Source organism: Aotus nancymaae, unplaced genomic scaffold, assembly GCF_030222135.1.
Source record: "Aotus nancymaae isolate 86718 unplaced genomic scaffold, 86718_ANA_hifiasm-v0.15.2.pri h1tg000022l_1, whole genome shotgun sequence".
Lineage (NCBI taxonomy): Eukaryota > Metazoa > Chordata > Mammalia > Primates > Aotidae > Aotus > Aotus nancymaae.
The window spans coordinates 31,132,164-31,156,460 of record NW_026988435.1 but is presented as its reverse complement, the minus strand read 5'-3'; positions in this window follow the sequence as shown (position 1 = coordinate 31,156,460).

Below are 24,297 nucleotides of genomic sequence, written 5' to 3'. Positions count from 1 at the left end.
TAACATGGAGGTTCCTTACATTGCAGAATGGGACATAGAGCCCCGAATGACACTCACCAGTTTAATCCACTGCCTGTGTGGTCCAATGTACACTCCGTTTACGTCTTTCCAATGAAATAAAGACACCAATGGGGCATCAATCTAAGAACTCTGATAAAACCCTGTATTGAAACACTAATTGTTTCAAGTTTCTGAAAACTCCATATAATAAATTTTCCATATTGCATTAAAATTTCTGGTTTCTGTTTATTTTTCCTTTATTCTTTCTACTCCAAGGTAGGAGAGTGGGAGAGGGAAAAGGTGGCTGTGGTGGTAAGGGTGGAGTTAGGAAGGGGATGCCACAACTTAGTGTCTTAAAACAATACAAATGCATTCTCATGCAGTTCTGGGGGCTGGAAGTCTAAAGTTGATATGTAGAACTGCACTCCTCTTAAAAGTTTTACAGAAAAATTTGTTTCCTTGCCTTTTCTAGCTTCTAGACACTTTCTTCACTCTTGGCTTTCAGAAGTGGCCTATCTCATATTTTCAAAGCCAACAGCAAATATCTGCTAATCACTCTCTCTCAGTTCCAATCTTCAATCACATTGTCTATTCTGATTCTCACTCTCCTGCCTCCCTTTTATAGGACCTTCATGATTACATTGGGTCTACCCAAATAATCCAGAATAATCTCTTTATCTCCAAATCCTTAACTTAATATCCCTAAAGTCTCCTACTTTACATGTAACATATTCACAGGCTCCAGGGATGAAGATATAGGTCTCATTATCATGGAAGGCCCAAATCTTATCATTTAATTTATCTAAGTTAGTCATGGGTGAGCCTTTCAGTATTGTCCACTCTGGGGCAAAATTCTTCTCCATCGGGGGATCTGTGAAACTATAAAACATAATATTGGCTCCTGAAATACTATGGTGAGATAGGCATTAGATAACATGACTAGATATCTAATTCACAAAAGGAATGACCAGGCCTAAGCCATTTCAAAATCTATTTTTGCATTCGACATTGGATTTTAAGGCCCGAGAATTATTCTCTGTGTTTCCTGGCTCTGCGGCTATTGTAGAGACTCTACGTGTTTGCAGCTGAGTAGTTTTATCATTTTGTTTTCTACATGTAGAATTTGGGAAATTCAATAGCCTACCATCATTTTGTTCTGTTCAAGCTGACATGGAGTATGTCTTCTGGCACAACATTCTTAAGAAATTTGCAAATGTCCCTTGTTTGTTTCAGGGATTCTCTCCACTAGACAAGAGACTCATCCACAAATCTTTCTTTTATAATACCATCTCTATTCCTGGCTTCTGCTTGGAGGACTGAAGGGAACCATGAGTCACTTGTCTAATCATTTCAAAAGGCCATGAGTGTAACTGAATACTCTGATCTTTTGATCTTTCCAAAGTACTAGCAAAAGGTTGTCCAGCCACACCTTGGCTTTCTCTCCAGAACAGGCTTTCTTGATGATGAATCTCCTAATTGTAGTGCCTTTGCAATCTGGATAGGCTGAGAATTTCCCAAGTCATCAAGCCCTGTTTCCTTTTTTCCTAACCTTGCTTCCATTGCTTTAATTCCCATGGTAACAATTTTTATATTAACATTCCCCTGTTGAAATTACTGTGAGGTTTCTGTCTTCCACTGGGAACCTGAGAGATACATTACCAAAAACATGAAAATAAATTAAGTACATATCAAGTGATGAATACTTCAAAAAAACTTGTACATCCATAAAATGAAATACTTATCAGTGATAAAAAAGAAACACACTTCTGATATATTTAATTACAAGGATAAATCCCAAGACAGTATTCTAGTGAAAAAGATATACAAGAAAAGACTGTCCACTGTATCACTGCGTTGATATGACATTCTGAAAAAATAACAGAATGGAAATGAAATCAGTGATTGCGAGGGGAACCATACAAACCCACATGTCCACATGAACGAACTTTTTGAGATGAAGCAAATATTCCATAGCTTATTTGTTGTATTGGTTCCAGTACTGTATACATTTATCAACCTCATTGCACTGTACATTTATAAAAAAGGTAAATTTTAATATATGTAAATTATTATTCAACCAATCTGAACCAAAAAGAGAAAAATTGACTTTTTTTTAAAGAATATTATGGTTAGAAAAATATTCATTGCAAAATTCATGGGTTTGTTTTCTGTAGTTTCAAATTTACAAATTCTTGGCCAGTTAAAGGAGAATATTGGGAAATATATTTCTATGAATTTTCCAGCAACAGCTTAACATTATGACTCCTTTTAAATTGCTTTCTACAGGCCTCACATCCTCCTGTATTGTTTTCTTTAGAGCTAGTGATGATCTTTATTTTTCTTAAACATTATATTGTCATATTTTCAATATTATCTAAAATATTATTTCTACCCTCACATGAAAGATACTTTTCTCAAAGGTTTTGCTTTGCAGGCTATGTCCTGTTTTAGTTTGGATTTGTTACACTTTAAGTTTTCAGCACAATTGTTCTTCTGTGTCTTCCCTTTGCTTTTCTACTTCGTTGAATCCATTATTCCTTCCTCATGTTTTCTTTTACTGCTTATTTTTACAAATAAATTCACTGTTAAATCCTTAAACTGGATGAAGTGGGATGAAATTTTTGAGTTCTTAAAATATCTTTAATTCACAGTTATTTTCATTGATTGATAGATATTATAGGTTGAAAACTATTTCCCACAGAAAATTAAACCTCCATTTTATTATATTTTGAGCTACTCTGAGATTAATAATATAAATTAATATTCATTATTTTGTAGGTAAACTGTCTTGTCTTTTGAAATTTTTTAGTTGATACTTTGAGGTGATATGCTGGACATCAACCTATGTATTTATTTTTGTTAATTTTTCTAGGAGGTTGGTGAAGCCCTTTCACATTGCTTTCTCTTCAGGAAAATCCCCTGTATTAAATTCTTTAATAGAGTTCCCTATTCCACTTTATTTAGGTTGTTTGTAATCTTCTGTTTTGGGGGGGCAGCACTAACTCTTTGTTGTAATTATTCCTCTCACAACACTATCCTTATGTATTTTGTTAAGATTTATTGTATTTTTATTACTCCACATACTCTGAGTAAAGCTGATTTATCTTGGGGAGACAAGTGAACCAAAAAGAATCAATTAGTTCTGGGATTTTTGAACAAGGCATGAGAAAAATGTCTAAAACTGTTTTATGTCCAGTTTAAATTGTGACTCAATGTTCACATTTATCACTTTGAAAAGAAAGTCATGATGAGAAGCAAGTAGTACTTACCTATACTATGTCTCCATCTTCATACGTAATTGTCTGCATCTAATGTCTATATGCATCTAATACCTGAAAAGCTGTGTGTGTATCTATAGCAGCAGTTTTTAACGAGGGGCAATTGTGCCTTCAGGGAGTTTTTGGCTATCACAACTAAGTGAAAGTGCTCCTGGTATCCAGTGGGTAAATGCCAGGGATGCTGCTAAAACTCCTACATGGACAACTTTCCACCACAAAGAATTATCCATCTTGGAATGTCAATAGTGCTAAGTTTGAGACACCCTGACCTAAAGAGAGTCCTTGTAAAAACAAGATCCCCTTATTATGTTCCCTGAAGGCATTATGTTGTTTCTTTAATTTTGAGTAATCTGATATTTTTTCTTTTTCAAACATTTTAAATTGATATGTAATAATTGTACACATTTATGGGATACACAGTAAATTATTATTTATTACTTTCTTAGTCTCATTTTTGGAAAATAGCTCATTATCATTAAAATTTGTTCTTTTGGCTAAGCTAATTCAAATAGTATTTCAATTTACTTCGAGAAAGAACATATACACTAACAATGAGCTTTTTTAAATATTTTGATGTGTACTAAATAGTGGCAGGTATCTCAATGTATTTGCATGATATTGTTTTGTTTTTGGTTGCCTTGCATCCTCTTATCTGAAAAGTACCAGTGTTTATTTGTATTAAGAATAGAACTGTGAAAGATCTATCTCTGAAGGCATTGTAGTGTTTCTTTCATTTTGAACATTGTAACACTTATTAAATATATATTTTTAATTTGAAATATAATAATCTTACATATTTATGAGCTAAATAGCCATGTTGTGATACATGTCATTACAGATCACCATATTCAGATAGACAGATCAGAGTAATTGGCATATCTGTCATCCCAAACATTTATTATTTCTTTGTGTTGGGAACACTAATTATTATTATTCTAACTATTTGAAACTATGGAATATATTATTGTTAACTGTAGCTATTTTATGGTATTATAAAACACTAAAAATTATTTCTTATCTAGCTGTAATTTTATATTCTTTAATAAATCTGTCCCTATCCCTCTTTTCTCTACATTGTCTGGCTTCTAATATCCTCTGTTACACTTTTTGCTTCTATGAGGCCAACTTTTACTTTTTTTTTTTTAGCTTCTACACACTAGTGGGAACATGGCTTATTTTATTTAACATAATGCCTTCCAGTTTCATCCATGTTGCTGCAAATGACAAGAGTTTATTTCTTTGTGGTTGAATAGTATTCCATTGCATATATATACCACACTTTAAAATCCATTTATCTGATGCTGGCCACCTAGGTAGATTCCATATCTTAGCTGTTGTGAATAGTGTTGCAATAAACATGAATGTATAGATGTCTTTTCAATATACTTCCTTTCTTTTGAATAAATGTCAAGTAGTGGTATTGCTGGATCATATGGAAGTCCTATGGGTAGTTTTCAAAGGAGTATTTAACTATTCTCCATAGTGGCTATACTAGTTTACATTCCCACCAACAACATGTATGAGTTTCCCATTTCTCAATATCCTCATGAGCATTTGAGCATTTGTTATTCTTTGTCCTTTTGAGAATAGCTATCCTGTTTGGCATGAGAGTATTCCTCACCGCAATTTTGATTTGCATTTGCCTGATGATTAGTGGTGTCTTCTCCATTATGTAAACTTAAGAGTAAAAATATTTTTAAAGTGAGTAAATAGTACAAAAAATATAAAAATAAAGCTTGATATAAGATGTATAAATGTATAAAACTACTGTGCTTTAAGAATATATGGCTATCAATAGCCGAAAAAATGTGTTCTATCAGAAAATAATGTTTCATTTGAAGCCAAGATTTTCCTAACGAATGCGTTTCTGAAATGCATACTTCTCTAGCAAGTAAACTTCTCGGAGTTTAGTGACTGCAGGATGTCACTAAATAAATATATATAAGTATATAAATAGCTGAAATAAGTAAATATATAAATAACTCAAAATAATATTATGCCCTGTATTAAAGAAAAGCAAATACTCAAGTGCTTTTGCACAGGTTACTAATGCATTTTTGTAATTTGTCTTAAAAATTTTCATAAAAAATTTAGACCCTAATATCGGTGAATTAACTCTTTGCTAATTTGAATAAATCATCCCATTTTACTATAGATTTATAACGCTAAGATTAAGAAAAAAATTAGCACCAAATAAAAACTATTTCTTAGGCTTTCTAGAAGTGTGTTATCTCAGTTATATCAGAAAGAAGGAATTGAAAACATTGTCATTCTTGAAGTTTCTCTGCTAAATCTACAAGTTTGCCTCCAAATAAAGAGCGCATTTATTACTACATTTTGTAAAATGTTTGTGGTAAGAATTACCTATAGAATATTTTCTTTACTACTTAGCTGCAGACTTATCCTCGATAGTAACTATAAATGATTCCTCACGCTTGTTTAAGTAAACTTAAACTGAACAGGAAATTATCTATTCAAAATACTCACGTTATTTTGGTAGATTATTTAGTTGCCCTGGAAAATTTAGATCCAGGAAATATTTATCTTTGTGATCTCTAGTTCAGAGGAAACTAATCACATCAAGATTCATTCAGAAAATAGATAATTTGTATGTATGTTTCAAGGTGTTTTCAAGTGCCTCTTGACCTTTCAAAAAACTGCCTCTTTGGACATGTATTTATTCACTCCGTAGATTTGCAGTCTTCCTCCCACACAGTTTTTTAATGAATTTAAAAAGCAGCCAAATGTACCCTCTGGCCCAAAACAGAAATATGAGAGACTGATTCATGGTGTTCTAATATTCCACAGAGTGAAGTTAGGTGAGTGTCATCCTTATAGTAGACCACATGCCAGGGCATTTATAATTATTCTTTGAAGAATTTTGTTACCCTGGTGCACATTATCATCAACTTAGGAGTTGATAATAAAATACTAACTACTGCACCAAATAAATACATTTAAGTCTCAGAGAGTTGAAAGGTTCAGGATAGGCCTTTTAAAACACTCTTCATATGATTCAAATGTATGACCAAGCTTAAGATTAACTGACCTAGGGAATGACTAGTAACAAATATTTCAAATATGCGTACATATGGTATGTGGTACACTATTTGTACTATTGTCCAAGACCTGCAAATTTTAGAAGATGTTTGCCTTTTGTCTCCTTTGTACCTCTACTTCTCTTTTGTGCAAAGAACTGGCTTTAGTACTTCATTATTGAGACATAATTTCAACACCTAGGAGCTTTCTCATGGTTATTAGTAAGGTAAGTTTTTATTCTTTACCAAGAGACTATTCATTGCCTGCTAGTGAAACATTCCAACTTTTCCCCAGTTTTATATCATCAGTATTTTTATGGATTTGATTAAATTCTATGTGCGTTCACGGATACACTCGCAACTATAATCCATCTAGGTGCAGTTGTATTCTCAGCAGGTTCTAAAATTAGCTTTCCATGAGAATACGTTCACTTAGTCACAGCATCTACTGGGGAGGAAGGCCAACGACCACCATTGTTTCTACCAACAATGACTCATTACACTGAGCAAGTCTTTTAATATGATTTGGGCTTCTCTTTTAATTTTCCCACAGGGAGAGAATGTGCAGAAATAAGAGTCCTCCTCTGGTTTTGCTAGTTATCACTAGTCGTAAAGAAGCATATATATATATATGTGTGTGTGTGTGTATATATATATATATATATATATATTTTTTTTTTTTTTTTTTTTTTTTTTGAGACAAAGTCTTGCTCTGTCACCAGGCACCAGGCTAGAGTGCAGTGGGCAATCTCGGCTCACTGCAACCTCCGCCTCCCAGGTTTAAGCAATTCTCCTGCCTCAGCCTCCTGAATAGCTGGGACTACAGGTGCGCACCATCACGCCCAGCTGATTTTTGTATTTTTTAGGAGAGAGGGGGTTTCACCGTGTTGGCCAGGATGGTTTTGATCTCTTGACCTTGTGATCCACCCGCCTCGGCCTCCCAAAGTGCTGGGATTACAGGGATGAGCCACCGTGCCCTGCCAAGAAGCATATATTTTTTATATAGCTGATACCTTTGTTCCTCATTACTTTGTTTAAACCCATCAGGTTGGAGCTTTCAGAGGTTTTGTTTTTGTTTTTGTTTTGTAGAAAGTGACTGACATTTTAATAATACACAGAACTAAGAACTTCATAAAACTGATAATAAGAGAACATTTGGTCAGTTGCAATAAAATAAATGTTTTTGTTGATGTCGATTTTGTAGACACCTTGTCTGTTCCTGGACCCCATCCTATCAAGTATCCCCTCCTATATCTTCAAATGATTGAACTTTCTTAGCGTCTTTAGATATCCTTTCCCAGATGAATTTCAATGTCTTATTCTGTGCCCATTTTAGCTGCTCCTCTGTATATCGCCTACTTTTTCTTCCTTTAATGGCCAAGAACAATATACCTGCAATCTGTGCTCACAGTTTCATCTCCTTTCTTCCCATTGTAACTTGGCTTCATGTATAGTAACTTGGCTTCCGCCCCAATTATTTCTCTAAACCTGCCTTAATCAGCTCTCCAAGAATCCCCTTTTTGTAAATCCAAACTTTTATCTAACTTTGTCTCTTGGGCATTTCACAACACTGACTCTTTGTAACCTTTTTCTTAATTCTTTTGGCTTTAATCACACAAATTTTTGTTTTTATCTCTAATCATTTATGATCCTTTTTTTCAGATACTGTTCTATATCCCCAATGCTTAAATGCTATTACAAAAAATTTTGTCCCTGGATTATTTATTATTTTATTTTTATTTATTTTAATTAATTAATTAATCTATTTTTTATTATAGTTTAAGTTCTGGGATACATATACAGAATGTGCAGGTTTGTTACAGGTATGCACGTGCCATGGTGGTTTGCTGCACCATCAGCCTGTCATCTACATTAGGTATTTCTCCTAATGTTATCTCTCCCCTAGTCCCACACCCCTGACAGGCCCCAGTGTGTGATGTTCCCCTCCCTGTGTCCATGTGTTCTCATTGTTCAACTCCCACTTACCAGTGAGAACTGTGGTGTTTGGTTTTCCGTTCTTGTGTTAGTTTGCTGAGAATGATGGTTTCCAGTTTCATCCATGTCCATGCAAAGGACATGAACTCATACCTTTTTACAGCTACATAGTATTCTTTGATGTATATGTGCCACATTTTCTTCATCCAGTCTATCTATCACTGATGGGCATTTGGGTTGGTTCCAAGTTTTTGCTATTGTGGATAGTACTGCAATAAACATATGTGTGCATGTGCTTTTATAGTAGAATGATGTATAATCCTTTGGGTATATACCCAGAAATGAGATTGCTGAGTCAAATGGTATTTTTTGTTCTAGATCCTTAAGGAATCACCACACCTTCTTTTATAATGGTTGAACTAATTTGCACTCTCACCAACAGTGTAAAAGTGTTCCTATTTCTCCACATCCTCTCCAGCATCTATTGTCTGCCAGCTTTTTAATGATCACCATTCTAACTGGCACTAGATGGTATCTCATTGTGGTTTGGATTTGCACTTCTCTAATGACCACTGATGATAAGCTTTCTTTCATATGTTTGTTGGCTGCATAAATATCTTCTTTTGAAAAGTGTCTGTTCCTATCCTTTGCCCACTTTTTGATGGGGTTGTTTGTTTTTTACTTCTAAGTTTGTTTCAGTTCTTTGTAGATTCTAGATACTAACCCTTTGTCAGATGGATGGATTGCAAAATTTTTCTCCCATTCTGTAGGTTGCCTGTTCACTCTGGTGATAGTTTCTTTTGCTGTGCAGAAGCTCTTTATTTTAATTAGATCTCATTTGTCAATTTCAGATGCACATACACACACACACACATATATCTAATATATACATAATATGTATTAGGAGATTATTTTATATATTATATATGTATTAGATAGGTTAGATATATATTAGGAAATTATTACTCTAAGTGGATTTTTATATATATATATATATTCATTCATTGATGGGCATTTGAACTGGTTCTGTATTTTTGCAAGTGCAAGTATCTTTTTCATATAATGACTTCCTTTCTTCTTGGTAGATACCTAGTAGTGTGATTTATGGATCAAATAGTAGATCTACTGTTAGTTCTTTGTGGAAGCTCCACACTGTTTTCCATAGTGATTGTACTAGTTTGCATTCCCACCAACATTGATTATGGACATTCTTGCAGAAATAAGGTGGTGTTGAATTGTGGTTTTGATTTGCTTTTCCCTGATAATAAGTGATGTTGAGAATTTTTCCATAGGCTTATTGGCCACTTGTATATCTTCTTTTGAAATTGTCCATTGATGTCCTTAGCCCACTTTTTGATAGGATTATTTTGTTCTTGCTGATTTGTTTGTGTTCTTTGTAGATTCTGGATATTCGTTCTTTGTCAGATGTATAGATTGTGAAGATTCTCCCACTTTGTGGGTTGCCTATTAGCTCTGCTGATTGTTTTGCTGTGCAGAAAACTTTTAGTTTAATTAAATCACATCTATTTATCTTTGTTTTTGTTACATTTGCTTTTGTGTTCTTAGTCATAAAGTCTTTGCCTAAGCCAATGTCTAGAAGGGTTTCTCCAATGTTGTCTTCTAGAATTTTTATGGCTTCATGTCTAAGTCTTTGATCCATCTTTATCCATCCAATTATCCTTTGGCATAATTCATTATTAGACATTATGTTCCTCCAGGAAATATTTTATTTTGTTTTTTTTTTTAATTTCTTGTTTGAATAAACAATATTCTAAGTCTATAATAAGAAATGAGAGTTGGAATGGAAAACAAAGTGATTACAGGAGAGTAAGTCATGAACTGGGGGTCTTAAAGAATAAAATAATTTTCTAAGTGGCATTTATAGCAAATATATGTATATATATTATAAAACACGTTGAAAAGCAGAAAATAAAGCAGGTAGAGAAATCATCATGGAATGAGGGTTTGATGCGAGCCCAAACCTGTAAATAATTACAGCAAGGAGTTGTAATAGGTAGCATAGACTGAGAGTATGAGTTTCAAAGGTGGGAGTTTGAGAAAAAGAAAGGCGTGACAGATGTAAAATGGTATCAAGAGCAAATAGGGAACTTACTCCACCTCTATGTCCAGTCTTACAAAGACAATGACAGAAAAAAATAACAAATGTAAAAAAGCAGTTCCACAGAAATGAGAAAGATTTCAATTAGAATAAGAGGGTAAAGGGCATGTTTGATAAAAGCTTGAGGAAGTAGAAGACTTCCCTTAGGGCCCAGTGTGGTTTAGAATTTCAGAGATCCATGTCCATGCATAATGGTTAGGATTCCAGGCAAAGAAGAATCTGGGAAACTTGAGCTTGTGGCACTGATATAAATAGAGAAGTAGAGCATGATGGAATTAATTCTTTAGATTTTTAGAGAGTTTGTTAAAGTGAAGCTATGAGAGTGGGTAGGAAGTGGGAGGTATAACTAGAAATACCCAGAGCCCTGGGACTCTTTCTACTTGTGCCAATGCATAAAACAAAAAGGAGAAATAAAAAGAAGTATTAAGAGAACCCTGCCCTTCTTGCCTTTCCTGCAAGTGGTTTCTAATAGCTTGACATACCTTGATGTGTTTCTGAACTTCTTCCTCTTCCCACACATCAAAACAACTTCCTCCTGGAAATATTTTGTGCTCCTGTAAGCATTCTCACCCTTCATCATGCGTTTAGCTTCTAGCCTAGATCCTTCTTATTGCCTCTTCGTCTTAATCTCCTTCCTTCAGGCCCCAGGCACCTCACTCTCTGTTTCTCCTACGCCAATCTCCCATTCATAATGATAAAGACGGACTATTCTAACATGAGAAATAAATCTATTATTTCCACTCTCAGTTTGAAATTCTTAGCAATTAAAACCCAAACATCTTTCATAGGATCCAGTGCTTTTTGTGATCTGGCCTATATCTTATCTCATTTAAGTTAACCATTTTTCCTTTCTAACTTTCTGTAGTTCTCTGAATCACACATATCCAAGTTCTTGCGATTCTCTCTCTTTCCGTTTCTCTATGTAGCTCAGGCTGATTCATGCATCTATGCGCAAGTACTTCACTATATGGTTTACTCTAATTAGCCATAGCTGCCTTAGTTGGCCTCCTCACCTCCTTCATGATGTTGTGTGGTGCTCCAGGACAAAAGTTATTCCTTCCTCTCCTAGTTTTCCATTGGCATACATCATTAGACATTATATTCCCTCAGAAAATATTTCATTTTCTTCTGTTTTGTTTCCTCATTTAAAATCCAATGCCAGTCAAATAGAAGGCTCTCAGTAAATATGAATAGATAAATGGACACAAAGAACAGGGTAATTTTAAACATGACTATGGGCTTCAATCAAATGGGGTATTATTTTTTCAGAAAGGCATATGTGAAGAAGGTAAAAACAATTAAAACTGGTTAGGGACTTCTAGAAAATTTTGTTTAAGAGTAAACTAAAAATGCCACTATTGAAAACACAGAAGATAAATATCATTCTTTCCTTGATAGAACTTTTTAACTGATTCCCAGACCACTACCATAAATATAAAAGAGATATTTGTCTCTATATTTTAATATTGATTTTTCATTATGATCATCATGCTTTCCATTAATTTAATCATTAATGTAATATTTGGTGTTCAGATAAAGTAGCTCAAAATAAGTAGAGTGAATTGCACTATTGATCTTTTTAAAAATAAGTTCAGAGGTTTGTTTCTGCATACAGAAACCATTTTCCTTGTGTAATCAAACTGAAATATTTCCTCCTGGTTTCTTCTACTTTAGTGAGAAAAACATACCAATTTATGTGTTAGCTGAAGTGAGTTTTCCATGAATGATTGAAAGTGCCTTTGATAACTTGAAAGTGAAAAACTTTTTAATCTTTCAGTTGATGATGGCTTTGATTGGTTGACTGGATTATTTGGTAAAATAGAGACTCATAAGATTAAGAAACAGAGTTAAAATTTATCTCTAGGTTCTAAGCGTCATTTCATGATTTAGAATGCCGTGGACATTCTCATTACTTCCTGTATTCATCAGGATTCTTTAAAAAATCTGAACCAATAGGATAAAAGAAACTATACATAGCTATATAAACATATGTGTATACATAAATAACACACACGTACACACATAACTATAAGATTCATTATAAGATTTTGGCTCATGTGATTATGAAGCTTGAGTCATCCCATTATCTGCCATCTGCAAGCTAAAAACTTAAAAAATATGATGTTGTAGTTTCAGTCCCCATTTGAAGGCCTGAGACCCAGGAGAGCCAATAGTTTAAGTCCTGTGGCAGGAGAAGTCTGATGTCCCATCTCAAGCAGTAAGGCAGAGAATCAAAAGATACTACCTTTCCTCTACCTTTTGCTCTATTCAGAACCTCAACTGGTTGGTCAATGCCCACACACATTAAGGAGAAGCATCAACTGTATTCAGTCTACAGATTCAAATGCTAATCTCATCCAGAAACACCTTCACAGATATGCACCAAAATGATTTTAGGCCAATATGTAAGCACCACATGATTCAATCAAGTTGACACATAAAATGAACAGTCACATCTCCTTACCAATCATAACACCTTCGCTTGATAATTGCCCCATTTTTTAATTCAAGTGTTTACATTTCCTTCTCACATCTGTGTCTTATGGTGGAGCATGTATCAGCACTGAGCGAACTGGCGTAATATGAATGAGAAGCCACTGAACTTTATCAATCCTCAGCTAATGAAATGGGGAAAAACATTTCTGGAATTGCGTCCTCTCTCTTTGTACCTTTTGAAGTGCTGCAAGGTGTAAATGTAACTTCTGCTGTGGTTATTTCGTTCCTGAAAAGACTGAACCCAGCCTTAATATGAGGCTGTTTGAGAAAAGCGGAGTAGACTAAATGAAGAATCTTTGATGAGTAGCAACATCAAATAAACAAGCACAAGCCTCTGTACTCTCCTGGTAGATGAGCCAATAAATTCACTTTACTGTTTAAACTAGTTTGAGTTACATTTTCTATTATCTCAAATTTTAAAAGTCTTAAGTATTACATAGAGCATTGTTATAAAATGTCAAAGCAAGGGTGTTCCTTTCAAAAGGCAGTTGCTTCCATGGCGTGTTTGGAATGGCTCAGATGAACATTCTTTAACAAAAATAGCCCTTCTTCTGGTTGGTCAAAGTACAGAAATTCCATAAAGGCACTAAATATTCAATGGCTCCTGTAATAGAAACAGAGAAAAATCTTGAGAGAATGAGCACAAAGGACTGATATGTTTTGGTAGGTGGAACTCCAAATTTAAATAAAACCTTTTTATTTCACTAAATTCTATATACTCTTGGGCAATGAAGAACTTGATTGTGACTGGGAAAGATGGCAGTGGCCACCTGGGAACCTGGACAAGAAGGATGTGTGGGTCCAGACTAACTCAAGTTGTGTTTATCCCAAAAAGTGACCTATACTTAGATATATAATGCTTAAAGTTGGTGAAGATAGTTGGAGAACTGAAACAGAAATCAACAATTTGACATATTTGTACTAAAGCTTTTTTTTTTTTAATGTGTATACCTTTTAGAACAAGCAATGTGAAGGTAAACTGTACCTTTGCATCTAATGAAACAGAATATATATTAGGTTTTAGCATCATTTAAAAAGTAGATTGAAACATTTATAGTGAAAGAAATCCCCAAAACATCCTTGTCTACATTTTTTGAAAGCTCTTGTTCTCAGTTACATTTATGAATTCCAGTGAACACTGAGTCAGGACTGGAATTTTGCTGTTTTAGTTCCTTGATTTGTTTGAGTATAATTTAGAGTCAAGCCAGACTACCAAACTTTTGGTCTCAGTGAAAGAGTGTTGTTTATGACTTGACCGTACCATGCCTATTAACTGCTTCCCCACTTTCACGAATAAATTTTCACTGCATCCACCAACCTAATGGAAAGAAAAAATCATGACAAGTACAGGTTTCCAGAGTCACATGTGAGCTTGTTACAAGTCAGGAAAAAGACTAAATGGCCCATGAGCACAGATTTGAGTCACACTTAATTTTTTAATTTCATGTGAAAAGCTGTATTTAGAAGTTCCCTTTGAATTTGTTTATTTATCATGCTAGTGCTTGGAAAGGAAGAAAAAAGCAAACTTATCAATGAAAATAATTTCATCTATTACATATAAAGAAGAAATAGATATGTACTAGATAAAACCAAAGTCCTTAAATCTAACTCCCTTGACATACATATTTTAAAAATATACATACATAAATATGTATACATTAAAAAATATGTGTGATATTATTTAATACCTATTTAATGCTAAAGAAGGTTCTCAGATGTTTTATTTTATGAACTTTTGTATAAAATAAAATACCAGATATCCCTAAACATGTCATATCAGTATTTTCCTTTGCTTTCGTTACATCCATTGGGATTAATTAGTTATGTGCAATGATGAAAACATTTTAGTGTATCATAAAATTAGATCCAATGTATAAGTATTTCCTATGTTGTGAAAACAGTATTAAATAAAAACCGAAGTATAACTGCACATTCTTTAGAAAAATAAATATGCTCTTAGAAGTTTTAAATGTTTTTCGTTAAATTCCAATAGTTAATTAATCAACATATTCTATGTTTAAATTTTAAATTCTGGTGCATTGTGTTAAATGAAGATGTATGTAGAATACGAATAGAGAAACTTTTTCTGCAAAGGGAACAATAATAGATATTCTAGCTTGGTAGACTACAAGGTCTCAATTGCAACTAAACTCTGCGTTTTCAGTTTTGAAAGAAGCCATAAACAATATGTGAATAAATGGGGTGGCTATGTTTCAGTAAAACATTATCTAATAGAAAGCTGTGAGTTGGATTAAACTATAGGCCGGTGTTTTGTTAACTACTGATCTTGATACATACAATACATAGTTTACTAATTTTCTAACTTGAAAAATATATTCAGTCTCCCTTCAGTGCAACATAATTACTTATTCCACATTCTAAAAGTCTATATACATATATACAAACAGAGATTTATAATTTTTTTTTTTTGAGACGGAGTTTTGCTCTTGTTGCCTAGGCTGGAGTGCAATGGCGCCATCTCAGCTCACCACAACCTCCATTTCCCAGGTTCAAGCGATTCTCCTACCTCAGCCTCCTGAGTAGCTGGCATTACAGGCATGTGCTACCATGCCAGGCCAATGTTTTGTATTTTGGGTAGAGACGGGGTTTCTCCATGTTGTTCAGGTAGATTTATAATTTTCTAATGTCTTTCTGAAAAAAGTAATACTGCAAAGGGCAACTCGACTGATCCCATCACTATCAAATAAAGTTAGGCATGTCACTTTTTTATAACTAAACATATGAAAAAAAAGAAAAAAACATAGGTTTATGAAATCCATATTTAGAATAATAGTTCACATTATTCTATAATTCACATTGAAGAATTCCATTTGTAATAAGGTTTATATGGCATTTCTTTTGAATCTTTGAGCAATTCTAAGGTAGTTCATATTAATGTAAGGAATGTGACTATATCTTAGTGTTCATTTAAAAAGTCTTCTGTCTATTCACTTGATAGTCATGAAGTTTTAACATTAGTGTCCATTTAATATTATTAATATAAACTTGTATAAAAACTACCATAATGAAAATATATTTGAACAATGCAATGCTATTTTATCTCCTCTATCATATTTTGCCATCAAAATTAATGATATTAAAAAGAAAGTGGTTCCACTGTTAAATCCAATATGTAAAGAGATTGGAAATTGTTTACATTTTTACAACACAAAAAACTAAACAAACTGAAAACTAATAACTTTTCTTGGACTCATCAGATAAACAAGATTACAAGAAAACCACTACCCTGAAATTCAAAGAAATACGAAATCCAAAGTCTCAATTAAGATCACTTTATCGGGCAGGGTGCGGTGGCTCACGCCTGTAATCCCAGCACTTTGGGAGGCCGAGGCGGGTGGATCACGAGGTCAAGAGATCAAGACCATCCTGGTCAACATGGTGAAACCCCGTCTCTACTAAAAATACAAAAAATTAGCTGGGCGTGGTGGCGCATGCCTGTAATCCCAGCTACTCGGGAGGCTGAGGCAGGAGAATTGCCCGAACCCAGGAGGCGGAGGTTGCAGTGAGCCGAGACTGCGCCATTGCACTCCAGCCTGGGTAACAAGAGCGAAACTCCGTCTCAAAAAAAAAAAAAGAAAAAAAAAAAAGAAGATCACTTTATTGGGGGAAGACGCATCTGTAGCCATAAACTGGTAGGAACACGTGAATGATAATAAAGACAAATTCCTAGAGGCTGACTGTAGACTAGTTTGAGAATGAGAAACTCCTGCAAATCACAATCTCAGGAGTTTCCTACATTTTCACAGGTTCTATCTCCAGAAACCCCACCTGCTTCCTATGGTAAAGACTCAAGAAATCTTCATATGTGGCTAAAGAAGGGATAAAAAAAAGGAGCCATTGTCATATATATCTAGAATTTTTTGACAGCAAAAACCTATTCTCCATGGGAAAGGATTTTACAGGAAATGTATCCATCCTGTAGAAAGCGTATTTGCCCTACTCCAGCCCACTCTAGCCTTCCTATTTCTCCTAACGGAGAAATAAACACCAAGAAACAATTGTGAAGGTGAGATACTAACTAAAATACTGAGATTTAATCATCAGATTATAGAAAACTTACCCTCCTCACACCTTACCCCAAAACCAGTAAGGATCCAAGTTACCAACAGTGGATTACAGATGAAGTTGCTGCATGACAAGACTTTACATAAGGATGAATTCTTAGCAAAACTCAGAGACAACAGGGAAGACAAAATCAAACCCACGAAAGAAATTTGAAGCTTCTGGTACCTATGCCTATGGCACACAATAAACAAAGTTTAATTCCTACCCAGATCACCATAAACAAACAAATTATAGATTTTAGTGAATGATTGGTATTAGCATTGGCCCATTAATTGTAACAAACACATCATACTGGTATAAGATATGAGTAATAGAGGAATCTGGATTTGGGGGTTATGAGAACTCCCTGGCTTATCTTCATAATTTTTCTGTACATTTTTTAAAACAGTTCTTAAAATTTACTAGAAGAATAAAGGCATTAATTTATGCCTTTTATTCTCAAACTAATATTTCCAACTACTTAAAATTTCAGTGATGAACATTCACAAATAGTGTTGTAACCATCTGGTATTTGTGTTTATTATTGAAGTTCAGTTTAACTTTTTCCACCTTTCCATCTGGTATTTGTGTTTATTATTGATGTTCAGTTTAACTTTTTCCACCTTCAACATATATTCTAATTAAAATAAAAGAAGTCTCAAATATTAAAGCTGCCACAAAAATGCTAGTTTATGATAATAACAAGTAAGTTTAGTATACTAGTAACCCTCTCTTATATGTTGTTAATTTCTTCAAACTAAACCTAAGGATTTTTATGATTAAACATAAATCACATTCTTACATTGCTCTCTGAACTACGTGAATATATGCAATGTTTATTTCTGTGCTTAAAAGTTAGACTGAGTGCTGTTTTGTGGCTGCTGATTAAATCTCCCAGTCTCACATAGAGTAGATTTTGTAGCTTTTCTATAAAAATTAGACCAGTAGTAGTGAAAACCAGCTCTGTTTAATACAGCAATAAATGTTTTTCAATGGCACTCCTTGTGTCTTACAATAGTACTTGATATTTTAATGACTTAATGAAACACAGACTGAATTCTACACATTTGGAGATGGCAGGGCAGAAGAGGGAAAAAAAAAGAAGCCTTTAAAGTCTAAGTACTTGTTACTCTTGGTAGTAAGTTTTGCATTGTCAGTGGTGGTGCCAGTGAATCTGATGTTATTAGGAGTGAAATTTATAGTGCTGAAAATGGTAATGGTAGCAATAATGACGATATTGGTGTTGCTGCTGTTATTTGGATGACGTTTGTGCTGATGGTGGTGGTGGTGGTGATGGTAGTGGGGTTGATGGTGGGGTTGATGATTGGCGTTAACAGTGGTTGATACCAGAGTTAATAGCAGTATAATTAGGAATGTAAGACAGACAAGCAAAAATGTTTGCAATACTTTCAGTCGTGTGATCTAAAAATCGCTAAGAGATTAACCTTTTAAGGTAAAATCCATGGTTGCTAAAGTAGTTCTAAGAACCTGGTTATTGGCCGTAGCCATTTGCAAACAGGCTTTTGAAATTCCTTCTCACCTGTGCATTGCTTTCAGTGGCCTTAAGCAATAATGGCCATCATGACTATAGAATGCAAGGTTCCTGTGCTCACATCTTCTCCTGACATTATTCTGAGCTTTGGCTTATACGACTCCAGTGCAAGATATTAGGGATATAAAATAAAGCATGGTACAATTTCCTTCCGTATGTTTTTAAGCTTTGCATGTGTATCTTGGAGGAGAAAAAGAAAACTAGTCCACTCAGACCATTGACGAAAATGAAATTCCTTTCAGTCTAGAGTGTTTCTCCAGACGCTAATTAACTTGCAGGTATGCACCACCACAAAATTCACAGACATTTGGTTAAATAAATATGTAATGATATTAAAGATTTTCCATATCTAAGGGGAAAGGATGGTAAGAGGAAGTTACTACAGGACATGAGATTTAAATGGTAAATACAATGATGAAAGGAAATATAAACAAAAACAAATTTGGGAACAAAATTCAGCATCTAAGCTTTTGAATATCTGTATACGATTGAACACTGATTCTTTCTTGTTTCAATAGTAAAATTTTTTACTCTCAAACTTGGATAACCTTAGAAATCTTTTGAGGAATTTTTCTGCCTATTTACGGCAGTTTATGATTTAAAGTAAACTGGAAATAATAGCCAATTGATACTAGCTGATTCTTTTACTTGTCAAGAATTTAGTTACTATCAAATAAAATACATTTTGTACATTACACTACATTTTTGTTCATTTATCAAATACTTAGTGACACTAAACTTACGTTACTACATCCTAGAAATATATTGAACAGGGCTCTGACTTTGAGTACTTCTCACACATACTGGCCAAGGTTTAGAGTCTGATAATTTCACATTTTGGTCCCCCCCCCTTATGTAATCCAGGAACATTTTTACATCCTTTTTGTGACTCACTTTCCCAACCTGTAAAATGAGTCTACTGCAATTTACTCTACTAATGTTGGGAATGATACAACATAACTATGGAAACTATTAAGATGTGTAGAACATAGTATGCACCTTAAACGTAGCTATTTCCTTATGTTAAAAAAAAGGCTGAGAAATTTTAAAATAAGTTGCACTAAGCTGTGCATAGACTACTGAAGTTTTTATTCTGAAACTCAAGTTTTAATCTAAAACTCAGCTATCCCCTTGCATTTAAAACAAGGAAAAGACATCTCAAAATAAGCTGCATTAAGCTGTGTATAAATCACTGAAGTTTTTATTCTAAACTCAGCCTTTAATGTGGTATTATGGTAATACCATAATAAATAGCTTTGTGTGGCTTCCTGCTCATCTATTAAATAGGATCAGAACTCATGATGTGGCCATGGTCAGCTTCACTTCCAGGAATCTGTTGGCGTCTTGAATCCAGCCACATTTAAATGTTAATAAGCACTTGAACCTCTATAAGGGGGATCCCCTGACCTTTTCCTTGGAGATAACTTTTATTTCCATTCATTTTTTTTGTTTGGCAAATCCTCATTCTGTAACATCCAAGTCTTTTGTGTTTATTTATAAGAAATGTGCTTCCCTTTTATTATCACTATCCTTTGTGTATAAACAGTTTAACACTTGTTAAACATTAATGTGCCAATTTTTATATGCAAAATGAAGAGAGTAATAATTTCTACCTCATAGTGTGTGATAGTAAATGAGGAAGAACTTGCAAACTCTTCAGCATCATGATTTTACATTGTAAGTGTTTAAGAACTATTAGCCAACAGTATTTTTGTGTCTATTTTACACTCATGCTTATGTTTCCTATGCATAACAAAATATGTAATATTTTATAAAAACTCTACAAATATGGGTAAATAAAAAATAGCAAATATTAATTTAATCAATAATACATATCACAGGAAACAGCACATTTTGCAAAAAGAGTCTTCAAATAAATTTCACAAACACAAAAAATTAATATATTGATATTAATATAATATTTAAAAAATAAAATGGCTACTTAGAATATTTTTCATTAGTACTATTGGTCTCAAATATTTTTTATGATTTATATAAAGTTTACATTTTAGTAGTTGGAAATTCTAAAGATATTGAGATATAACTTATTTACCAAAGAGATTTTCAGAATGTTCTCTAAATGCACTTCAGATTGGATTTGGATGGAAGACTGAATATATATTTATGCCTCGAAATCTTGAAATTCAAAAAAAAATTGTGTAGTACAAATTATTTTATAATAGTGCTGAAAAACAAGTAACTATGTCATGAACATAAAAGGAAATACTGAGGAGTTTGTGGAACATAGAAAGCAGAAGACAAAATAATAATGAAACTATAGCCTAAAAGCCCTCAAAGACTTAATGTGAAGGCAAGAGCAGGTGGAAAGTACCTCAAGCTCCGAAAAATACTAGAAGCAGGAGGGCTCCAGATGCCATCATCAGGGAATGCAATTAAGTCAGTATTTTACTGTTAATCCAGCCTGTTTTCCTAAACCATTCCTAGATAGGAATTGACTGATTACCTGCTCCCCTCAGTAGGAATTGACTGATTACCATGAAGAATTAGTATAATCTCCCTTTACCCAGGTGAGTTCCCAACTTCTCTGAAAGTGTCACCCCTACACACACACACTCACATACACCTCTCTGTACTTCTGACAGTCTGTGGAATTGTACCCTAATAGTTCACCTAAGATAGAAGCCATATACTTTTCTTGATTTCAAAGTGTTAAAGTAATTAGATCAGAGCCCCTTTGACACTACAGATTTACATTACTAGCCAAAACCAGCTATATTAATTAATCTGTGGCTTATACACAAAAATAATAAAATACCAGGAACACAGCTAGCCAGGGAGGTGAAAGATGTCTACAGTGAGAAATATAAAACATTGTTCAAAAAAATCAGAGAAGATGCAGACAAACAAAAAATCCCATGCTTGTAGATAGGAATGATCAATATCACTAAAATGGCTGTACTGTTCAAAGCAATTTAGAGATTCATGTTATTACTATCAAACTACCAAGAATATTCTTCACTGAATAGGAAAACTATTTTAATATACATATGAAACCAAAAAAACAGCCTGAATAGCCAAAGCAGTGCTAAGCAAAAAGAACAAAGCTGGAGGCATCACGTTACCTGACTTCAAGTAATACTACACAGCTACAGAACGAGACAGTACTGATAGAAAAATAGACACATAGACCATTGGAACTGAATAGAGAGTGCATAAATATGGCTGCATATCTGTGATCATTTGATCTAAAACAAAGCTGACAAAAACAAGCAATGGGGAAGAGACTCTTTATTCAATAAATGGTACTGGGCTAAGTGGCTAGCTATATGCACAAGATTGAAGCATACACAAGTATCAATAGCCAAACAATCAAGCAGAAGAAATAATATCAGAGTTTGAAAACAATGTTGCTGAAATAATGCATGCAGACAAGATTAGAGGAAAATAAATGAAAAGTAATGAACAATACCTTTGAGGAATATGGGACTATGTAAAAAGACTGAACCTACACTTGATTGGTACCTAAAAGAGAGAAGGAGAATGGAACCTAGTAGGAAAACACACTTCAGGATATTATCCTGGAGAACTTTCTCAACCTAGCAAGACAGGCTAACATTCAAATTCAGGAAAGACAAAGAATGCCACTAAGATACTCCACAAGAAGATCAACTCTAAGACATATAATCATTAGATTCCCTAAGGTCAAAATGAAGGAAAAAATATCAAGGGCAGCCAGAGAGAAAAGCCAGGTAACCTACAAAGGAAAGCCCATCAGACTAACAGCAGACCTCTCAGCAGAAACCCTACAAGCCAGAAGAATGTGGGGGCCAATATTTTACTTTCTTAAAAAGAAATAATTTTCAACCCAGAATTTCATATCCAGCCAATCTAAACTACATAAATGAAGGAGAAATAAAATCCTTTCCAGACAAGCAAAAGCTGAGGGATTTCATCACCACCAGGCCTGCCTTGCAAGAGCTCCTGAAGGAAGCACTAAATATGGAAAGGAAAAACCATTACCAGCCACTAATAAAACATACTGAAGCAAAAAAAAAAAAAAAAAAGGCAAAATTACAAGCATTTCTATGCAACAACAGACAAGCAGAGCGTAAGTCATGAATGAACTCCCATTCACAATTGCTACAAAGAGAATAAAATGCCTGGGAATACAATTAACAAGGGACTAAAAGAACTCTTCAAAGAGAACTACAAACAATTGCTCTAGGGAAAAACAGAGGACACTTACAAATGGATAAACATTCCATTCTCATGGATAGGAAGAATCAATATTGTAAAAATGGCCATAGTACCCAAAATAATTTATAGATTTAATGCTGTTCACCTCAAACTACCATTGATATTCTGTGCAAAATTAGAAAAAAACTACTTTAAATTACATATGGAATCAAACAAGATCTCATATAACCAAGATTATCTCAAGCAAAAAGAACAAAGCTGGTGGCATCACACTACCTTACTTCAAATTTTACTACAAGGCTACAGTAACCAAAACAGCATGGTACTGGTATCAAAACAGACATTTAGATCAATGGAACAGAACGCAGACCTCAGAAGTAACATCGCATATCTACAACCACCTGACGTTTGACAAACCAAATGAAAAGCAAGCAATGAGGAAAGGATTCCCTATTTAATAATGGTGCTGGAGAAACTGGCTAGCCATATGCAGAAAGCTGAAACTGGACCCCTTCCTTAAACCTTATACAAAAATTAACTCAAGATGGATTAAACACTTAAATATAAAACCCCAAACACTAAAAACCCTAGAAGAAAATGTAGTCGTATTGATTAGGTTTAGGCATAGGCCTAGGACATAGGCACGGGCATTGATTTTCTGAAGAAAATGCCAAAAGCAATTGCAACAAAAGCCATAATTGACAAACGGGATCCAACTAATCTAAAGAGCTTCTACACAGCAAAAGCAACTGCAATCAGAGCAAACAGGCAACCTACAGAATGGGAGGAAATTTTTGCAATCTACCCATCTGATAAAGAATGAATATGCAGACTCTACAAGCAACTTAAACAAATTTACAAAAAAAAAAAAAAAAAAAAAAAACCTCATCAAAAAGTGGGCAAAGGATATGAACAGATACTTCCAAAAGAAGACATTTATGCAGCCAAGAAACACATGAAAAAAACCTCAACATCACTGATCATTAGAGAAATATCATTTAAAACCACAATGAGATACTATCTCACACCAGTCAGAATGGTGGTTATTAAAAAGTCAAAAAAACAGTAGATGCTGGTGAGGCTGTGGAGAAATAGGAATGCTTTTCCACTGTTGGTAGCAATGTAAATTAGTCCAACCATTGTGGAAAAACAGAGTGGTAATTCCTTAAGGACCTAGAACCAAAAATACCATTTGACATAGCAATCCCATTACTGGGTATATACCTAAAGGAATATAAATCATTCTGCTACAAAGACTCATGCATGCATACATATGTTTACTGCAGCACTATTTATAATAACAAAGACATAGGACCAACCCAAATGCTCATCAATGAGAAACTGGATAAAGAAAATGTGGTGCATACACACTGTGAAATACTAGGAAGCCATAAAAAGGAATGAGACCATGTCCTTTTCAGGGACATGGATGAAGCTGAAAACCATTGTCCTCAGCAAACTAACACAGGAAAAGAAAATCAAACACCACATGTTCTCACTCTTAAGCGGGAGTTGAACAATGAGAACACATGGACACAGGGAAGGGAACGACACAAATCGAGGCCTGTTGGGGATTGGGGGCAAGGGGCGGAGAGCATTAGGACAAATAGCTAATGCATGTGGAACTTAAAACCTAGATGGTGGTTTGATAGGTGC